Source organism: Bubalus kerabau, chromosome 1 (assembly GCF_029407905.1).
Source record: "Bubalus kerabau isolate K-KA32 ecotype Philippines breed swamp buffalo chromosome 1, PCC_UOA_SB_1v2, whole genome shotgun sequence".
Classification (NCBI taxonomy): Eukaryota; Metazoa; Chordata; class Mammalia; order Artiodactyla; family Bovidae; genus Bubalus; species Bubalus kerabau.
The window spans coordinates 148,119,894-148,141,928 of NC_073624.1; the positions used below are offsets into that span (position 1 = coordinate 148,119,894).

The following is a 22,035-nucleotide window of genomic DNA, read 5'->3' on the forward strand; positions in this document are numbered from 1 at the left end:
ACTTCTCTGATAATAGAAAACATGAATCTGAAATTTTCTTGAGTGTTTATTTTTTGACTTTTTGCCACTTGGCTTCTGGGATCTTAGTTCCACTACTAAGATGTAGTTGTTCCACTATAATAGTTCCACTACTAAGGTTGGAACCTGTGCTCCCTGCACTGGAAGCATGGAGACATAACCACTGGACTTCCAGGGAAGTCCCTGAGTATTTAAATTTTGATATGGTAAGGTATTTAGTGCTTTTGATTACTTTTCATTTTAAAAAAAAATTTTTTTTTTTTAATTTTAAAATTTAAACTGTGTGTTTTTTTGTGGTATCAGCAGTACCCAAAGGCAGGTGCTTGACTGAGGGAAAGTTAATTGAACTCTCTGAGAACTGTTTTCATTATCTTTAAAGGGGGAGCAATAACTAATCCACAGGGTTGTTTAGCAGATTACCTAATTTTAATTTTTACTAAATTTATCCCACACAGAGTGGATGTTCATTAAATGATAGCTATCAACATCATGAATGTTTTTGTTATGACTGTTAATATAAAATAAAATCCTTTATAGAATATTGATGTGTTTAGATGTTTAGTTGCTTTTATTATTCTTTAAGTTAGATTGTCAACCTCTTAAGTTTACAGCAGCATTTAACTTTGTGTTCTGCAGTCTTAGTGTAATACCTTCTACCTACAACTTAATACGTGTTGGCTTAATGAATGATTGAATTAATGCATTTTATGGCCTAACTTTAGTAAGTTAGGTCTGAACTGCTGAAATTATTATAGTGACATGTAGGTATGTAAGGAAAACCACTTTTTGAAATCATCAAGCCAGTCTTGGGTAGTATTGATAATGAATTGCTATGGAAATCAGGAGATAGATATATATATATATAATTTGATTAATTCTTCAAATTTGATTTGAAAAAATCAAACCTACAAAAAAGATGAAAGAATAACACATTGTGCATCAGTACTCTTTCTTTTTTTGCTGAGCCATGTGACAGTTTACCTATAAATACTGCAGCATGCCTCTCCTTAACTACAATACAATGATCATACTGCAGACCTTTAATGATTCAGAGGATACTGTCCCTTTAAAAATCTTCTCAATTGTTCTTCCCCTCCCCACAAATCCTTTTTAGGTGTTTCCTCCTGATCCAGCCTGTAATCTTAGATCATGTCTTGGATTTGGTTGTCTTGCCTCTTTGCACTCCTTTATCTCCTCTTCCTACCATTGTGTGTGTAAGTGTTTCTTCATTGGTGATTTTGAACACTACTCTTTCTTCACATTTTTGTAAAATGTTTTGATTTGAGGATCATGTCATCTGGGTAAATTACAATAAATTTCAGGTTTCAGATAGGTTATCCAATCTACATTAACTATTGGGGCTTTTGTTGGAGATTGTCCAATGCTTCCTGGATTGGATCCTAAATTCTTAATTAGAAGAGATTAGCAGATTGGAAAACTAAATGTGGTTGGCTAAACTCAGAGATTAAATTGACCTGCCACATCTATACCAAGTGGTAGCAGGGAGTGGAAGAGAAAGGGATGCCTTAATTATTGGCTAACTGAAATAAAGAAATGAAAAATAAAAAAAGAAGTAGCGGTGTTTATAGAGCCATGGGGAAGCACTTGTAAAGGTACTATTATTGGCTTGAAGTCAGGTTATTGATGAAACTTATAAAATTCTGAATGTTATTTGCAGATTAAAACAAAAGGAAGCTATTTCAAAACAATGATTTTTGTCACTCAGCACATTTGAAATCTCGTTTATGTCTCACTTAATGGACAGTATAAAATAGCTGCACTGTAGGTTAGAACATTTCATCAGAAATTTAATCCAGCTATCCAGGGTTTATTTAAAGCCTCTGATATTTGATCACTTCATTAAAACAAGTTGGAACCATCAGAAAGCTGTGTTACCTGGGCCATGTTTTCTAAGATACTGTGCATCATGACATGCCATAGTTATATAAGGGACAGTCTAACTTCTCAGTATAATTTCTAGTGAAAAAGTGTCTGTCAAGACTAACTTATGTGCTGCCCATGGCCAGAATGAAAGACAATCTAAACAATGTATTTTCTATTTTGATTTTCAACTAAGAAAATTCAGTAGTATTTGTTGGTCAAACCATGTAATATGCTCAACTCCAAAATGAGGAAGCATCTCATCTTCCTACTTCATTCTTGTTAGCTTCATTAAAATTCAAAAAATACCTTGACATAATTTCAAACAACAGAAAAGCTGTAAGAATACTACAAAGTATTCTCATATACCATTCACCTAGGCTACTCATGTTAACATTTTATCTTATTTGTTTTATGTCTTCTCATGTAGATTTTCCCCCTTAAATTATTTGAGAGTAATTTCAGATGTGAAATTGAGGTTGTAAAGATGAGGTTTCTTTACCCCTAAATACTAAAGCGTGTATTTCCTATAAACAAAGACCTCATCTTGCATAGCTATAGTACAATAATCAAAATTGGGAGTTAACATTGATACAATACTATTACCATCTACTGATCAAAATTCACCATCTGTCCTTAATGCAGTGCATATCAAAAATAATCTCAGATTATAAATTGCATTCAGTTGTTCTATCTCTTTAGTCTTGTCAACCTGACATTTTCAAAGAGTATACCTCAGTTAGAATGTCTCTTATATGGGTTTATTTGATACCAAGGGAACATTGCATGCAAAGATGGGCACAATAAAGGAGAGAAATGTTGTGGACCTAACAGAAGCTGAAGATATTAAGAAGAGGTGGCAAGAATATACAGAAGAACTATCCAAAAAAGACCTTCATGACCCAGATAATCACAATGGTGTGATCACTGACCTAGAGCCAGACATCCTGGAATGAGAAGTCAAATGGGCCTTAGGAAGCATCACTACGAACAAGCTAGTGGAGGTGATGGAATTCCAGTTGAGCTATTTCAAATCCTACAAGATGATGCTGTGAATGTGCTTTGAATGTGCTGCTGTCAATATGTCAGCAAATTTGGAAAACTCAGCAGTGGCCACAGGACTGGAAAAGGTCAGTTTTCATTCCAATCCCAAAGAAAGGCAATGCCAAAGAATGCTCAAACTACCGCACAATTGCACTCATCTCACACGCTAGCAAAGTAATGCTCAAAATTCTCCAAGCCAGGCCTCAACAGTAAGTGAACCGTGAACTTCCAGAAGTTCAGTCTGGATTTAGAAAAGGCAGAGGAACCAGAGATCAAATTGCCAACATCCGCTGGATCATGGAAAAAGCAAGAGAGTTCCAGAAAAACTTCTGCTTTATTGACTATGCCAAAGGCCTTGACTGTGTGGATCACAGCAAACTGTGGAAAATTCTTAACGACATGGGCATACCAGACCATCTGACCTGTCTCCTGAGAAATCTGTATGCAGGTCAAGAAGCAACAGTGGAACAACAGACTGGTTCCAAACTGGGAAAGGAGTATGTCATGGCTGTTTATTGTCACCCTGCTTATTTAACTTATGTGCACAGTATATCATGTAAAATGCTGGGCAGAATGAAGCACAAGCTGGAATCAAGATTGCTGTGAGAAATATCAATAATCTCAGATTTTTGGATGACACCACACTTAGGGTAGAAAGCAAAGATGAACTAAAGAGCCTTTGATGAAAGTGAAAGAGGAGAGTGAAAAAGTTGGCTTAAAGCTCAACATTCAGAGGACTAAGATCATGGCATCTGGTCCCATCACTTCATGGCAAATAGATGGGGAAACAGTGGAAACAGTGAGAGACTATATTTTGGGGGGCTCCAAAATCATTGCAGATGGTGACTGTAGCCATGAGATTAAAAGACGCTTACTCCTTGGAAGAAAAGCTATGACAAAGCTAGACAGTATATCACAAAGCAGAGACATTACTTTCCCAAAAAAAGTCCATCTAGCTAAAGTTTCAATTTTTTCCAGTAGTCATGAATGGTTGTGAGAGTTGGACTAGGAAGAAAGCTGAGCGCCAAAGAATTGATGCTTTTGAACTGTGGTATTGGAGAAGACTCTTAAGAGTCCCTTGGACTGCAAGGAGATCCAACCAGTCCATCCTAAAGGAAATCAGTCCTGAATATTCATTGGAAGGACTGATGCTGAAGCTGAAACTCCATTACTTTGGCCACCTGATGCGATAAACTAACTCATTGGAAAAGATCCTGAAGCTGGAAAAGAGTGAAGGCAGGAGGAGAAGGGGACAACAGAGGATGAGATGGCTTGATGCCATCACTGACTCAATGGACATGAGTTTGACCAAGCTCCGGGAGTTGGTGATGGATACGGAAGGCTGGCGTGCTACAGTCCATGGGGTCGCAAAGAGTCAGACACGACTGAGCGACTGAACTGAACTGATGTTTGCTCATGATTAGATTCAGATTATGCATTTTTAACAAGAATGCCACAGAAGTGAGTTAGCAGTGCTTTGGTTTTTATTGTTGTTGTTGGTTGTTTTGTTTTTGGTTTTGCCTGTGCTAGGTCTTCTTTCTGGTACACAAAGCTGTGTTCCCTGCATTGGAAGGCAGATTCTTTTTGTAATAATTTATTTATTTTTAATTAGAGGATAATTGCTTTACAATGTTGTGTTGATTTTTGCCATACATCAACATGGAAGGCAGATTCTTAACCAGTGAAACACCAGCGAAGTTCTTTGTTTTTTTGTTTTTTTTTTCAGTGAATTTATATCTGAAAGCACATGATGTCAATTTGTTCCATAACTATGTTCTTAACATTGATCTCTTGGTTAAGGTGGCATTTGCCAAGTTTCTCCTAAATTACCCTTTTTCCTTCTGTAATAAATTTCTCCTGTAGAGATGCTTTAAGACTGTGTAAGCATTCTGTTACTTCTTAGTTTTTAGTATCCATTCATATTTCTTGACTGATATAATTATGATGGACTTCATTTTAAGCTGAACATTTTATTTTGTTATCTTTAAGTCATCTTAACTTTCCTTTGGACACAATAATGGCACATATTTTAAGTTTTGGAGGTTAAATGAAGGAAGCTTTTCAATAATAATGAAAAATGCCTATGACTATTTAATGTCCTATTGCATAGTGTAACCAAATGGTTCATTTTGGTTGAGAAAGTTGGATTCTGGTCACTATATGATCAAATATGGGTATAGTAAGTATCTGGGATGTTGAAAAATGGAAGTGAGAAGATGATGAGGCTAAGTAGGTTTAGGATTGGAAGAGAATGTGACTCAGACTTCATTCCTTCTTTATCTTGCCCTTTCCACTCTTATCTTCTACACAACCCTATCTTACAAAAAACTCAATACAAAAGAAAGAAGTCTAACTCAGAGGAACTCAGTGGAGACAAAGTAAAATAGAAGATAACCAGTCAATCAGTAACAGCTTATTCCCTCAATCTAGGACAAAGTAGCATTAAAATTTTTTGTTGTTGTTGATTATGAGCTAGATAGGAAATAAATTACATTAATCACCTTTTAGGATGTGTTTAAATTATAAAACTTACAAAATTAACTCCAGGTGATATTTATAGATTATCAGAATAGCAGCAAAAGTATACTAGCACCCAAGGTACAATTAGTGATCTGAAACAAATATTAAAGTGTAGTCAAAATTTTGTTGAGCAAGAAAAAACAAACATCAGTATGATTTAAAAGGAAATCCAATGAGCTCATTTAAACTAATTTTAAATTACAGAAAAAGAATAATCTTGAAGGAAATGTATGAAGAAGCAGAGGACAGGCCCCCCTCAATCTGTGGGGGATGCGAGCAGGACAGCACACTTCAATCTGTGGGGAACTCAAGCAGAGGACAGGACACCCTCTGTCTACAGGGGACTCTATCAGAGGTCAGGGCCCCCTCAATCTGCAGGGGACCCAAGCACAGCACAGGCCTCTGGGCCCTGGGGCTGCATGTCAGGCCTGGTGCTCCATTCCACCCCTCTGGCTCAGCTACTGCCCCTGTAGCTCAGTGACCACACCTTGCTTATGACCTGGTTGTGGGCATACAAGGTGTGTCACATGCTTTTCAACCATCTGCCTGGCTCGGGACTCTGAGATACTCGAGAAGTCCAGCCACACTACAGCTGTCATCTCTGCATCCATTGGACCCCACTTGGAGGAGGTCTCTTGGCCCCTGGCCACCCCCTGGGACTTATAGCCTGCCAGCAGCCCCCAGCCTCTGCAGGTTCAAAGCCTCAGCCCTCTGGGTCCCTAGGCCCAGCATGGGCCATACTCACCTCCCATGCCAGAAGTGGCTGGGACCCCACAAAACATCCTGCGATTATGAGTCAGGTGACTGGGAGAGAGAGGCTGCAGCCACTAGAGGGGTGACCTGGGGAAGAGAACGTACAACATAAGCCCTTAAGAAAAAAAGCCCCAGCATGTCTTCGCACAGGAATAAATTTGGAGGAACAGAAAAAAAAAAAAAGAAATATATGAAGAAAATGAAAAATGTTCTTTATATTCATTGTCCCTCCCTTCTTTAATCCTCCTTACTCTCACATCTGAAGGGTAGATCCTCTTAGTAGTTTTGTGGGCATTAAATAACAGCCTTATTTATTTATTTGGCTGTGCCAGGTCTTAGTTGCAGCCTGTAGACTCTTTAGTTGTGGGATGTGGGATCTAGTTCCCTGACCAGGGATCAAACCCAGGCCTCCTGCATTGGGACCATGAAGTCTTAATCACTGGACCACCAGCTTCCCTGGTGGCTCAGATGGTAGAGAATCTGCCTGCAATTCAGGAGACCCAGGTTTGATACCTCCTGCATTGGGAAGATCCCCTGAGGAAGGGAATGGTGACTCACTTCAGTATTCTTCCCTGGAGAATTCCATGGACTGAGAAGCCTGGCAGGCTACAATCCATGGGATTGCATGAGTGAAGGAATAAAACTTTGACTTTCACTGGGAAAGTCCCTAGCCTTATTTTTGAAATGTATTTTATATACAGTGAAATAGCCAGGTCTTAAAAACATTACTTAACCAGTTTTGATGACTGCACAGTAAGACACCCATCTTTTCTGTCATCCTAGCACCTCTTCCTGGACAAAGCAATGGCACCCCACTCCAGTACTTTTGCCTAGAAAATCCCATGCACGGAGGAGCCTGGTAGGCTGCAGTCCATGGGGTCGCTAGAGTCGGACACTACTGAGCGACTTCACTTTCACTTTTCACTTTCATGCATTGGAGAAGGAAATGACAACCCACTCCAGTGTTCTTGCCTGGAGAATCCCAGGGACGGGGGAGCCTGGTAGGCTGCTGTCTATGGGGTCGCACAGAGTCGGACACGACTGAAGTGACTTAGCAGCAGCAGCAGCACCTCTTCCTAGTTAATCTGCGCCCCCTCCAAGCAACTTCTGGGTTTATTTCTATCACCATAGGTTGATTTTGCCTTTTCTATAATTTTTTCACATATAGAATTTTATAGAATATATTTTTCTGGGAGTATTTAGTGTACTCACAGTTGTGCATGGATCACCACAATCAATTTTAGAACCTTTTCCTTATCCCCCCAAATAATCTATTTCACAGAAAAAGAATCATACTTTGTAAGTGGTTTCTTTCATTTAACATAATGCTTTCAAGACTCATCCATGTTGTAGCCCGTACCTTCCTCCCTTACTGCATAATATTCCATTGTATGCAGGCAGCGTATTTTACTTACTCAGTCATCAGCTGAGGTCCATTTGAGTTATTTCCACTTTTTCGCTCTTCTGAACAATGCTGATATGTGCATTCACTACAAGTTTTTGTATAGACATGTTTTCATTTCTCATGGATACATACCTAGGAATGGAATTGCTCAGTCATGTTAATTCTATGTTTAACTCTTAGAGGAACTGTCAGTGTATGAGAGATCCAATTTCTTTACATTTAGGCCAATGCATTCTTATGCAAGGGCTTTTTCTGGGTGTGAACATATGTTTTCATTTGTCTTGTATAAGTAGAATTTGAATTGCTTGTAGGGTAGATATATGTTTAATATTTTAAGACTCTTCCACTGAAATTATAAGATTATTAATTGCTCTGCATCTTCTCCAACATTTGGCTTGTCAGTTGTTTTATTTAGTCATTCTAGTTATAGCTATGTTCTTGTCAATTGTTACCCATTAAATGGCTCTATAATAGCTGCTTTTATTATAACAATGTATTCATTTTAAACATTTTATTATTTATTTGTTTTTGGTGCACTGGGTCTTTGTTGCTGCATTTGGGCTATTTTCTAGTTGTGGTTCAAGGGCTTCACCTTTGGTGTCTTCTTTTGCTGGGGAGAATGGGCTCTAGGTGCATGAGTTCAGTAGTTGCAGTGAGCAGGCTTAGTTGTCCCCCCAGGCATGTGGAATCTTCCTGGATCAGGGATTGATCCTGTGTCCTCTGCATTGGCAGGCAGATTCCTAGCCTCTGGACCACCTGGAAAGTCTTACTGTAATTTATTTTTGAATAATAGTCTATATATTACCTAAAATAGTAGCATTATCAAATTACAATAGCATTGTCAGGAAAATATTATTGTTCAGGAGAAATAATTGGCTTCTGCTTTTTCATCGTTATAATTATTGCTAAAGTAAACATATTTGATTGAACACAGATTTTTAAAAATGTTATATAATTATCTTTTTAAAGATGTTATATAACGGAGAAGGCAATGGCACCCCACTCCAGTACTATTGCCTGGCAAATCCCATGGACGGAGGGGCCTGGTGGGCTGCAGTCCATGGGGTCCCTAGGAGTCGGACACGACTGAGCGACTTCACTTTATTTTTTCACTTTCATGAATTGGAGAAGGAAATGGCAACCCACTCCAGTGTTCTTGCCTGGAGAATCCCAGGGACAGGGGAGCCTGGTGGGCTGCCATCTATGGGGTCACACAGAGTCGGACACAACTGAAGCGACTTAGCAGCAGCAGCAGCATAGGTTATAAAAATGTTATATAATGTCAGATAACATTAACCCTCTAATAACTATCAAAAAAAATAACGTTAAAGGTGACGTAAGTTTTCTTTGGTAAGAGTTTGTGTTTAGTTTTGTTAACTGTAGAGAGGAGGGAGACAATTTATCCTGTAGCTTTGCTGTTTATTGGCCTTTAATCTTTAGATTAAAACATAAATAGAACATAGAAAAGAGGAATTGAAGTTCAAGATGTTTCCTGATAGCATAAAAACCTCATGCTTGGTCTAAAAAGAGTTCACATTTCTAATTAAAGTAGATTACATCAGATAATACTGACAGTAGTTGTAAATAAGAGCACTTACAAATAACATCAGTAAGATTTATGATGTTATGGGGAACGATAGAGGTGCCTGGAAATTTAAAATAAAGGAGAAAAAAACTTAGTAAGTTGTCAGCTTCACAAAAGAAGAAATATAAATGTCCAAGAAATAAGTTTTAAATGGTCAGCCTCTATAATAAGTTGAAAAGCATACATTATTCTATCTTTTTTCCTTTCCATATGAATTTGGAAAGCTAAAAGAACATGATTAGAAAATATAGAAAATTTGACTTAAAATGGGACAGTCTAGGCACTCTGTGAGAAAATACATTGGTACTATCTTCCTTCTTCCCTGAAGTGCTGAAATGGTAAAGAATCTGCCGGCCAATGCAGGAGACATGGGTCTGATCCTTCGGTCAGCAAGATCCCCTAGAGTAGGAAATGGCAAGCCACTTCAGCCTCCTTGCTTGGAAAATTCCATGGATAGAGGAGCCTGGCAGGCTACAGTCATGGGTTCTCAAAGAGTCAGACACTGAGCCACTGAGCGCTACCACTATCTTTCTGGAGAGCAATTTGGATAGTCTTGAAAGTGTATGGCTACTTCAGTCTAAAGAAAGGACTCATAGCCATTTGTTTTATTCTGTGGAGTGTAATCCATCACTGATATATAACTGAAGGCTTAAGGGAGACTTGCCATATCAGGTTCCCAGGATGAAGTAGGACTGATGGATGAAGGGTGGGGCGAAATGGCACACTGGACAGTTTCTTGTTACTGTGAGCACTTAAGCAGAGGTTGGTGGATTGCTTGATAGAGGTATTGCAGATAGTTGGTGCTTGGCCTTACTAGATGGACTCCGTGCCCTTGAAAGTCCCTTCTAACCTTGAGATCCTCTCAGCAGCTTAAGCAGAAAACACAGATGGCCACTTCATAACTTACTTAGCCACTAAGCTTGTGTAGTAAGGGTTTTATATCAGAGCATGGTTAGCCTCTGGTGTATCTGTCCCATAATTAGTAAAACCCAGCTGGCACTGCAGGCAAAGGGTAAGATGTATAGAACTTCAATGTAAATAATCTTAAAATGCCAGACATGAAAGATTCCACCATTTTTATGTAGCTGGGTTCTCACTTCTTAGAACTAAATATAATGATGTGTAAGTTTAGCTCAAGGTGAATTTTTCTTGGGATGTGTAAAGGAGATTATTGGATTTGCTGGTATCATTGTGTTTCCTAGTACCAAGTACATTGTTTTATGATTTGTTGCCTACTGCCACTGCAAATCCTTTTTTATCACTTCTTTAGAATTTCAGCTTTGGATTTATTCCCACCAGACATTTTCATATTTTTCAGATGAATTCTAGACTTGTCTTTATTTCCATGATAATTCCATGAAGCAATATATTATTTTTAACAAACTTATTTTTCTTGTTTTGTGTTTATTTATTTTACTGTAGAAAAACATCAAACTTTATTTTTTTTAAATTAATTTTTTCCACCCTGCATTGAGATATAATTGACATATAACACTGTACAAGGTTAAGGTGTTCAGTTCAGTTCAGTCACTCAGTCATGTCTGACTCTTTGCGACCACATGAATTGCAGCATGCCAGGCCTCCCTGTCCATCACCAACTCCCGGAGTTCACTCAGACTCACATCCATCGAGTCAGTGATGCCATCCAGCCATCTCATCCTCTGCTGTCCCCTTCTCCTCCTGCCCCCAATCCCTCCCAGCATCAGAGTCTTTTCCAATGAGTCAACTCTTCACATGAGGTGGCCAAAGTACTGGAGTTTCAGCTTTAGCATCATTCTTTCCAAAGAAATCCCAGGGCTGGTCTCCTTCAGAACGGACTGTTTGGATCTCCTTGCAGTCCAAGGGACTCTCAAGAGTCTTCTCCAACACCACAGTTCAAAAGCATCAATTCTTCGGTGCTCAGCCTTCTTCACAGTCCAACTCTCACATCCATACATGACCACAGGAAAAACCATAGGCTTGACTAGATGGACCTTTGTTGGCAAAGTAATGTCTCTGCTTTTGAATATGCTATCTAGGTTGGTCATAACTTTCCTTCCAAGGAGTAAGCGTCTTTTAATTTCATGGCTGCAGTCATCATCTGCAGTGATTTTGGAGCCTAGAAAAATAAAGTCTGACACTGTTTCCACTGCTTCCCCATCTATTTCCCATGAAGTGATGGGACCGGATGCCATGATCTTCGTTTTCGGAGTGCTGAGCTTTTAAGCCAACTTTTTCACTCTCCTCTTTCACTTTCATCAAGAGGCTTTTTAGTTCCTCTTCACTTTCTGCCATAAGGGTGGTGTCATCTGCATATCTGAGGTTATTGATATTTCTCTTGGCAATCTTGATTCCAGCTTGTGCTTCTTCCAGTCCAGCGTTTCTCATGATGTACTCTGCATATAGGTTAAATAAGCAGGGTGACAATATACAGCCTTGACGTACTCCTTTTCCTATTTGGAACCAGTCTGTTGTTCCATGTCCAGTTCTAACTGTTGCTTCCTGACCTGCATACAGATTTCTCAAGAGGCAGGTCAGGTGGTCTGATATTCCCATCTCTTTTAGAATTTTCCACGGTTTATTGTGATCCACACAGGTGTGTAATGTGATAATTTGATATATGTGTTTGTTTTGAAATGATTATCACATTTTTATGTTATTTTGGAATCAGTGAAATTTTCTTCCCTTTTAGTAGTTTGTAGCATTAGTCTCATTTATTACTGGCTAAAATTTTGCTCTTTGTTTTGTTTTTCAATTAATTATTAGTTAAAAGGTCTTAGATATCATTTGAATCTCTATGAGACAAGTATTGCTTGTCCCTGGCAAAAGTCCTTTGTTAACCGTATTTAATCCAGTCTTTAGTCCGTCTGATTGCTCATCCCCAAGCTGATTTGTCTGAATCACTTTTGCAAGTAGAATACCAAGAGATCTTGTTGGAATTGCTTCATTATCAATGTCCAAATGTATAACATCTGCTGAGGTTTCTTCCTGCTTCGAGCCTTGTGTTCTCAAAACTCCCATTAGTTTCCATGGATGTCATCTGATTTGTTAGCAAGCATCAAACTGGTTTAAGAACAGACCACTAAGGGCTAGCTGGCAGCTTTCCAGAGAGGTAAATTTAAGGTCAAGTTGTGACTTCGTATCCTTAAAAGAGAGGTGAGAAAAATTCAGCAGTAACAAAAAACCATCAGTGTTCACAGTCTAGGAAATCATTTTCTGGTGTTCTTTTCATTTTCTTTTATTAAAAGCCTTATATTTGGTTGTCAGTCTTTACAACCATACTTAGTGGATGATATTAAAACTTAAGGTTTTCCCGTTTCATCGTGTTAACACCAGTCTTTTGGAAACTAAAATTCAGAATCTTTTTTCTGATTTATGATTTTATTCTTGTGTTCCTTTTCCTTTATTTGATTTATATTCTATGTTTAACATGTTTATGAGGCTTTAAAAAGTAATGGAGCTGTAGATTTGAATTTGCCTGTTTATAATTGTTAAAGAAATACTTAAAAGGAAAGTGGAAAATGCAGTGCCTTCCTCTATATCATTAAATGACTTCTAAATTATTATTATTATTTTTCGTAATGTCTACATTTCCTTGTAATGCCTTTATTTTCATGTATGACATTTTGTTTGCCCTATGAAGTATTTGAAACAATGATGGCAATGCCAGTGCTAATGTTTGATTTCAAATAATATGTGTCCAAGCAGACACTTAAGTATCTTTTCCTTTAATTGTAAATTTATTTGTTGTGGACTATAAGCCTCCTCCAACTTACCCAGATGGACAGAATTAACATTTGTCTCATATTCTTTCAAATCACTTTTGTTACATATAAGAGCATACATATGTATGTATGCATAGAGTATGTATACATAGAGTTTGTATGGACTAAGAGCCTCCTCCAACTTACCCAGATGGACAGTATTAACATTTGTCTCATATTCTTTCAAATCACTTTTGTTACACATAAAAGCATATATACAGAGAGTGGTATCATATGCTAACATTTTGCCATATGCTTTTTAAATTTCACTTCTGAAATAATACATGCAGAGTTCATGTAAGACATTTGTGTAATTCAGAATTAGTACAAGAACAGTCAATCACCAGTCAAGTGGTTAAGAAATAGGATTGCCAATACTGCAACCATCTGTGCATATCATTCTAACATCTCATCATCTTCCCAACCCCCAAGGGAAATTTCTTTCCTGCCCTTAGTATAATCACTTCTTTACTCCTCTATATAAAGCTTTATCATTCCTGTATGCATCTTCAATACTATAGTTCTTAAGGGTAAATTTCTATAGGATAAATACATAGGAGGGAGATGAGCATGTAGTTGAAAGAAAATTTTTTCTCTTGAATAAAATTATTTTTTTCTCATTACAAGAATATTTCCCCAGTCACTAATTCCATAGCAAATAATAAGCATTTGGTTTATGTTCCTATAACTACACTAACATTAATTATGGTTTTATAAAAATTAGATTGTATTATATTACTTTTTTGAGGCTTCATTCTTGTAATATTAAATCTATGTACTTCTTGTTGGGTCAGAGTAAGTAGATTTCTATCATTATTTTAATAAATTGAGAAATATGGATTTAAGAGTACTATTTAAAGACACTACTCTTAAATCCTTTAAATAGTACTCTTAAATTTAAGAGTTTAAAGACATAAAGGGAATCAGTCATAAAATCAAAATAGTCTGTCTTTTAAATTAATAGAGTAAAAGAAAAGAAAAATGACCCATTTAACAAATATAGACCCAACCTAAAAGAAATCCCACAGACTGAATAAATAAAACAAAATCTAAATGATCTATTGTTCACAAGACACAATCCTAAAAGCAATGCGAGTTGAAATGCAAAGGATGGGCAAAAGATTTTCCAGAAAAGTGTAAACAAAAATAATGTACTTGAGGTGTAAATTAAAATTTTTTTGATCGTTATTTCCCTCTAAATTTAAACTTAAACCAAGAGCAATAAGTTTATCACCTCTAGATATTATCAATCCTTATTCTTTATAGTCTGACATTTTTAAGTGATTACATTATTTTAATTTTAAAAATTATTACTGAGATTTTTTTTTCAGCCTTATTGAGGTATAATTGACAAATAAAGGGAATTTCCTGGCAGTCCAGTGGTTAGGACTCTGAGCTTTCACTGCTGAGGGCATAGATTCAATCCCTGGTCATGAAACTAGTTGGATCCCACAGATCACCTAGTGTAGCTTTCCCCCTCCACCACCACAAAAAAATTGACAAATAGATTTGCAAGCTACTTAAAGTGTACAATGTGAAGAGTATTCCCTCCATTGAGTTAATTAGCATGGATTTATCTTTCCCTTTCTCATAGATTTACCTTTCTTTTTAGTTTTTCTTTCTGAAAACATGTAAATCTTACTCTCTTGTTGTTGTTCTTTTAATTACTAAATCGTTTTGATTCTTTTGAGACTCCAGGGACCATAGCCCACCAGGCTCATCTGTCCATGGGATTTCCTAGGCAAGAATATTGGAGTGGGTTGTCATTTCCTTCTCAGGATCTTCCCAACCCAGAGATTGAACCCAAGTGTCCTGCATTGGCAGGGAAATTCTTTACCACTGAGCCACCTAGAAAGCCTTCTATTCTCTTAGCAAATTTCAGTTATACAGTACATTGTTGTCAACTATTGTTACTAAATTATACATTAGGACCTCAGACCTTATTCATTGTATAACTGAAAGCCTGTACCCTTTTACCAACCTCTCTCTGTTTCTCTCATGCCTCAGCTCCTACCAATCAATTTTTACTCTGTTTCTGTGAGTTTGATTTTTTTTTAGATTCCATAAATATATATGATACCATGCAATATTTATCTTTCTCTGTGTAACATATTTCTCTTGGCATAATGCCCATTAGGTTCATCCATATTGTTGCAAATGGTAGGATTTCCTTCCTTTTAAAGACAATACGTGGGGCCACCCAAGATGGATGGGTCATGGTGAACAGTCTGACAGAATGTTGTCCACTGGTGAAGGGAATGGCAAACCACTTCAGTATTCTTGCCTTGAGAACCCCGTGAGCAGTATGACAAGTCAAAAAGATAGGACACTGAAAGATGAACTCCCCAGGTCGGTAGGTGCCCAATATGCTACTGGAGACCAGTGGAGAAATAACTCCAGAAAGAATGAAGGGATGGAGCCAAAGCAAAAACAACACCCAGTTGTGGGTGGGACTGGTGATAGAAGCAAGGTTCGATGCTGTAAAGAACAATATTGCATAGGAACCTGGACTGTTAGGTCCATGAATCAAGGCAAATTGGAAGTGGTCAAACAGGAGATGGCAAGACTGAATGTCGACATTTTAGGAATCAGTGAACTGTGGTGTTGGAGAAGACTCTTGAGAGTCCCTTGGACTGCAAGGAGATCCAACCAGTCCATCCTAGGAAATCAGTCCTGAATATTCATTGGAAAGACTGATGTTGAGGCTGAAACTCCAATACTTTGGCCCCCTGATGCGAAGAGCTGACTCATTTGAAAAGACCCTGATGCTGGGAAAGATTGAGGGCAGGAGGAGAAGGGGACGACAGAGGATGAGATGGTTGGATAGCATCACTGACTTGATGGACATGGGTTTGGGTAAACTCCGGGAGTTGGTGATGGACAGGGAGGCCTGGCAAGGTGCGGTTCATGGGGTTGCAAAGAGTCGGACATGACTGAGCGACTGAACTAAACTGAAGGACAATAAAACCCCACTGTGTATATATACCACGTTTTTTGTACCCATTAGTCATTAATCAATTGACAAACACTTAAGTTGTTTCCTTACCTTGACTATTTTGAATAGTGCTACTACTTTATTTGAGGTACTATCTCATTGTGGTTTTGATTTGTGTTTTTTTAATAATGAATAATGATTAGCTTCTTTTCATGTACCTGCTGGCCACCTGTTTGTCTTCTTGGGAAAAATGTCCATTAAGTCCTTAATTTTTATTTACTTATTATTTTTGCTATGAAACAGTTTTTCTTTCTTTCTTTTTTTTATCTCCAAAAATTATTTATTTTTCCATATACACATACTCTTGTCTTTTCTTTTTTTTTTAATTTATTTATTTTAATTGGAGGTTAATTACTTTACAATATTGTATTGGTTTTGCCATACATCAGCATGAATCCCTATGGGTATACATGTGTTCCCCATCCTGAACCTCCCTCCCAACTCCCTCCCCATACCATCCCTCTGGGTCATCCCAGTGCACCAGCCCCAAGCATCCTGTATCATGCATCAAACCTGGACTGGTGATTCATTTCATATATGCTATTATACATGTTTTAATGCCATTCTCCCAAATCAACACACCCTCTCCCTCTCCCCCAGAGTCCAAAAGACTGTTCTATACATCTGTGTCTCTTTTGCTGTCTCACATACAGGGTTATCGTTACCATCTTTCTAAATTCCATAAAAATATGGAACCCTTCATGAATTTGCATGTCATCCTTGTGCAGGGGCCATGCTAATCTTCTCTGTATCATTCCAATTTTAGTATATGTGCTGCTGAAGTGAGCACTGGAACAGTTTTTCATAGAAAGTTTATTGATACTGAAGTTTCCTGGATGTGGTTTTTTGAATTTTTATTTCTATTTTTAATGTAATTAGAATTTTTACAACCTTTATTATAAAGGTAGCAGATGATTGGAATCTACACTTACATAGATACTTCTCCCTAACACTTTCCACGTACACACACAGAGGACTGTATCATATGTAATTTTCAGCTGCCCTTTTTAATGCTATGTTTTGAAATTTTGTCATTGCAATACAGGCTACTTTAGTGAATACCTAGAATTATGATGCAGCTCAAACAAGCTTTACATAAAAATTCTCCAAACTTTTTTTTTTTTTTTATCTTTTTTCGGCCACACCACAGTGGGATCTTAATTCCCCACCTAAATTCGAGCCCATGCACCAAGCAGTGGAAATTCAGGATCTTAACTATTGGACCACTAGGAAAGTCTCACATAAATATTCTCATATTAGTAAAGAACTACTATTCAAACTGCTGTACAACTGTGCTCATTTCACGTGCCAGGAAGGTAAGGCTCAAAATCCTCCAAGCTAGGCTTCAACAGTATGTGAACCAAGAAATTCCAGATGTATAAGCTCGATTTAGAAAAGGCAGAGGAACCAGAGATCAAATTGCCAACATCTGTTGGATCATAGTAAAAGCGAGAGAATCCTAGAAAAACATCTACTTTTGCTTCCTTGACTATGCAAACACCTCTGACTGTGTGGATCACAACAAACTGTGGAAAATTCTTAAAGAGTTGGGAATACCAGACCACCTTACTGCCTCCTTAGTAAACCTGTATGCAGGTCAAGAAGCAACAGTTAGAACCAGACCTGGAACAATGGACTGGTTCCAAATCGGGAAAGGATTACATCAAGGCTGTATATTGTCACCCTGCTTATTTAACTTATATGCAGAATACATCATGTGAAATGCTGGGCTGCATGAAGCAAAAGCTGGAATCAAGATTACTGGGAGAAATACTAATAACCTCAGATAAACTGATGACACCACTCTTATGGCAGAAAGCAAAGAACTAAGGAGCTTCTTGATGAAAGTGAAAGAGGAGAGTGAAAAAGCTGGCTTAAAACTCAACATTCAAAAAACTAAGATTGTGGCATATGATCCCATCACTTCATGGCAAATAAAAGGGGAAAAAATGGAAACAGTGGCAGACTTTATTTTTGGGGGCTCCAAAGTCACTGCAGATGGTGACTACAGCCATGAAATTAAAAGATGATTGCTACTTGGAAGAAAAACTGTGACCTGCCTAGACAGCATATTAAAAAGCAGAGACATTACTTTGCTGATAAAGTTCTGTATGGTCAAAGTTATGGTTTTTCCAGTAGTCATGTATAGATGTGAGAGTTGGACCGTAAAGAAGGCTGAGGACCAAAGAATTGATGCTTTCAAACAGTGATGTTGGAGAAGATTCTTGAGAGTCCCTTGGGTTGCAAGGAGATCAAACGAACCAATGCTAAAGGAAATCAACCCTGAATATTCTCTGGAAGGACTGTTGCTGAAGCTGAAGCTCCAATACTTTGGCCACCTGATTCAAAAAGCAGAGTCATTGGAAAAGACCCTGATTCTGGGAAAGATTGAAGGCAGGAGAAGGGGACAACAGAGGATGAGATGGTTGGATGGCATCACTGACTCAGTGGACACGGTTGAGGAAACTCCAGGAGATAATGAAGGACAGGGAAGCCTGGCTTGCTACAGTCCATGGGGTCTCTAAAGAGTCAGACATGATGGAGTGACTGAACAACAACAAAACAAGTAAGTGCAATCAATTGTTGTGTTAAATATGTGTGCAGAGATAGTAAAGAAGGGAGTGTTCAGTTTTATCTGAGTGCATTAGTCCCTCAGTCATGTCCAACTCTTTGCAACCCCATGGACTGTACCCTGCCAGGCTCCTCTGTCCATGGGATTCTCCAGGCAAGAATACTGGCGTGGATTACCATTTCCTTCTCCAGGAGATCTTCCCAACCCAGGGATTGAACCTGGATCTCCTGCATTGTAGACAGATTCTTTACCATCTGAGCCACCAGGGAAGCCCCTTTTATCTGAGTGAGGCAGCAGGATAAGAAATAATTGATTTGGAACAAAAAGAAATATTGGATCCGGGGTTTCCTTGGCAGTCCAGTATTTAATCTGGGCTACCACTGATGTGGGAAAGTGGGAAAGTGTTTCCACTGGGAAAGTGTTTCATCCCTGTGTGAGAGATCAGATCCCTCGTGACTTGTGATGTGGACCAAAAAATAAAAAAATAAAAACACCACCACCAACAGCAAGAAGAAAACATAAAAAGCTGGGGAATTAAGAAATACTTGATTCCACAGTGTCACATTTCCTCTAGTTCTTTATTAGAGGCAAATTGGAAGACCAAAGAGCTTTCTATGTTAAGTTCTACTTGATCATAGGGCTGCTTAAAATAGCCTAGAGGAAGCAAGGCTGGGGGTAGGGCTGGGTAGGGGAGCATGGTTGGTTTAAGAGACATTCTGTAAAATATGGCCCAAAGCCAGGAACTTGGAGGCCTTGCTTGCTGGACTGAAAAATGTGAATTTTGCTCTGGGGAATCTTGGTTCCCTCTTTCCTTTACCAAGCTGTTCTTTGAGTCTTTCTGGGCTTTTTAGCTTCGGATCTAAGGGAACCAGGCAGGGGTTAGTTTAGAATGTGTGGTTTCTATATCCCCCTTGGGTGATGTTGTTGTTTAGCCAGGTGCAGTGTGGAATATAGCCTAAAGCAATTAGATTTGCATTTCAAATGAATTCCATAAATAACTGCATTGTCTAATAATTTGAAATTTGGGTAGGACAACTGAGAAACCAATTTTTATTTTATTTTAATTTTAAAATTTAAAATACAACTTTATTTTGGTACCACTACATTTTCCTTCAATCATTGAATATTTAGCATTGAATTGTGATTCATTAAGTATAAAATATACACTACATTACATAGGTTTTATGTAAAAATGTAAACTATCTGATAATTTTTACAAGAATTCCATGCTGAAATAATATGCTTGCTATGGTGACAAATAGAAATATATTAAATTTTATTTTACCTGCTTCTTTTTACCTAAAGAAAATACCTCCTAAAAGCTTTGAAATGATTTCTGTAGCTCACATTGTATTTACATTGGACAGTGCTTCCTTAGAACAGCATGAAGGTTTCGGAGTGCTATATTCTGCAAGCCAATCTGAATTCTGAGATTAATCCACTCAGGGTAGTTTAGGTCCTGACAGTGTTTGCTATCTAACACTCATTAAAATATGAGCTCCATAAGAACTGGTCCCTTTTCTCTACTTTTGATGGATACATGCCTTGTTATTGGTCTCTATAAGCATTTTGAATGAATGTACGGAGGCAAAGAAGTAGGAATGGGGAACACAGGGATAAATGGAAGGGTCTACTGAACTGAACTGAACTACTCAACTTAATGGCTTCTCAGAAGACTCATGGGTCATTAGATGGATTTGGGGGTTAAAGCAAGCCCAAAGAATGAAGTAATTCATTAACTTTTAGACATGGAAGTTTTAACCACTCAGTCCTGTCTGACACTCTGGGACCCCATTGACTATAGCCCACCAAGTTCCTATGTCCATGGAATTCTCCAGGCAATAATTTTGGAGTTGCCAGCCATACCCTTCTCCAGGGGATCTTCCTGACCAAGGGTTAGAATTTGGGTCTCCTGGATTGCAGGCAAATTCCTTACCATCTGAGCCATCAGGGAAGCCCTTTTAGACATGGTTCAGTTGTAATTGCCAGGTGAAGATGTCCAGTTAGTGGATAAATGAATTTCACATTCAGGAGGAATATCTTTTCTTGATGTGAGAATCAACAGCAGGCAATCATAGACTGAAGGGCAAGTGTGCCAATAAATGGGGTGAATGGAGAGGAGACAAAGGGAAATACTATCCTTTATAGGTGGGCAAAGAAGCCAACCAGGGAGACTGAAATGATGGACTCAGAACTGAAAGGAAGGTCTTAAGTGAGCAATTGGACTACAGTGGTGAATCTTGGATAGTTTCAATGGGGTAGTGGGGGCAGAAGCCTAATTATAGTGGGTTGAAGGTACATGATAGGTGATTGCAGTTTGGGTGACATTCTTTGTGAACAGCACAGTGAGGTCGGGTGGGAGCTAAATATTTCTGGAGGCTTTTGTTTTCTCAAGACAAAAGATTTCAGTTTGTCCTAGGCCGTGGGGAAGAAGGTAGCTGGGAGAGATTTACTGATCTTTGACTCCAGAATGCTCTCTGATTTTTCTGTTAGGAATGTATAAATACCTCTGTGCATACCATCACCAGCTAAGTGCTGAGTAAATAGTCAGTATTCTTGGAGATTATGTTATTATTCTTAGAAAGTCTAAACTGAAATAGACATATTTTCTTCAAAGGGAAATGTTGGAGGAAGGGAGCAGAGACCCAAGGCATGTGGGCCATAAGCCTGGATGTGTGTCCATGGCTAGTCGTATCGGACTCTGGGACCCCAAAGAGTGGCCCACCAGGCTCCTCTGTCCATGGCATTTTCCAGGCAAGAATACTGACTGGAGTGGTTTGCCAGTTCCTTCTTCAGGGGATCTTCCTGACCCAGGGATTGAACCCATGTCTCCTGCTTTGGCAGGAGGGTTCTCTACCACTGTGCCACCGGTGTGCACACATGCATATGGGCGATGTGGAATGCATCAAAAACTAAAACCTTTCTTGGTTCCTCATAGGATCATGAATTAGCTAGTTATCTGATGGCCTTCTGGAGGGAGTTAGGTGTGGCAAAGTCTTTGAATATTATCTTTGATCATGAGGGAACATTCCAGGTGGAGTGACTTGACAGGGGTTAAACCCTAGTGGAAAACAGGATTACTAATCTCCAGAAATCTTGAGTAGAGTTTAAGTGCCATTAACAAACAAACCCAAAAAAGTGCATGTAAATCGCATTTGCAAAAACTGTGGTCAGATTAAATAATCTGCAATTTGTACCTTCTTTTGTTTTTAAAATTAATATGGCAATTCATATTATGGTATTACTTAATACCAGGAAGTTTTCACTGTATCTTTTTCTCCTAATTATATGAAACTAACAAATTTGAAGAAAAAGTTATACTAGAAAGTAAAACATACCAGGGTTATTCTGAAGAGGATTTATAGGTCAAGGAATATTTGTGGGAGAAATAGACGGTGACCTCTGACTGCTTCCTTAAGAACTAGCCTCTAAATTGGGCCCCAGTTTCACTCCTTTCCTTAATAATTTGTGAGAACCCTGTGTGAAAAGTAAAAGTGTTAGTCTCTCAGTCATGTTTGA

The 22,035-nt window shown here is 38.3% G+C and overlaps 1 protein-coding gene and 1 non-coding gene across 7 annotated transcripts in view; one reads left to right on the top strand and one right to left on the bottom strand.

The window, feature by feature from the left end:
- Window positions 1-22,035, top strand: part of TET1 (tet methylcytosine dioxygenase 1) — a 131,456-nt gene that overhangs the window by 51,393 nt on the left and 58,028 nt on the right. The window lies entirely within an intron of this gene.
- LOC129642459 (U6 spliceosomal RNA) lies at window positions 16,628-16,734 on the bottom strand. Its single transcript, XR_008709729.1, has one exon. It is a non-coding gene; the product is annotated as a U6 spliceosomal RNA (small nuclear RNA).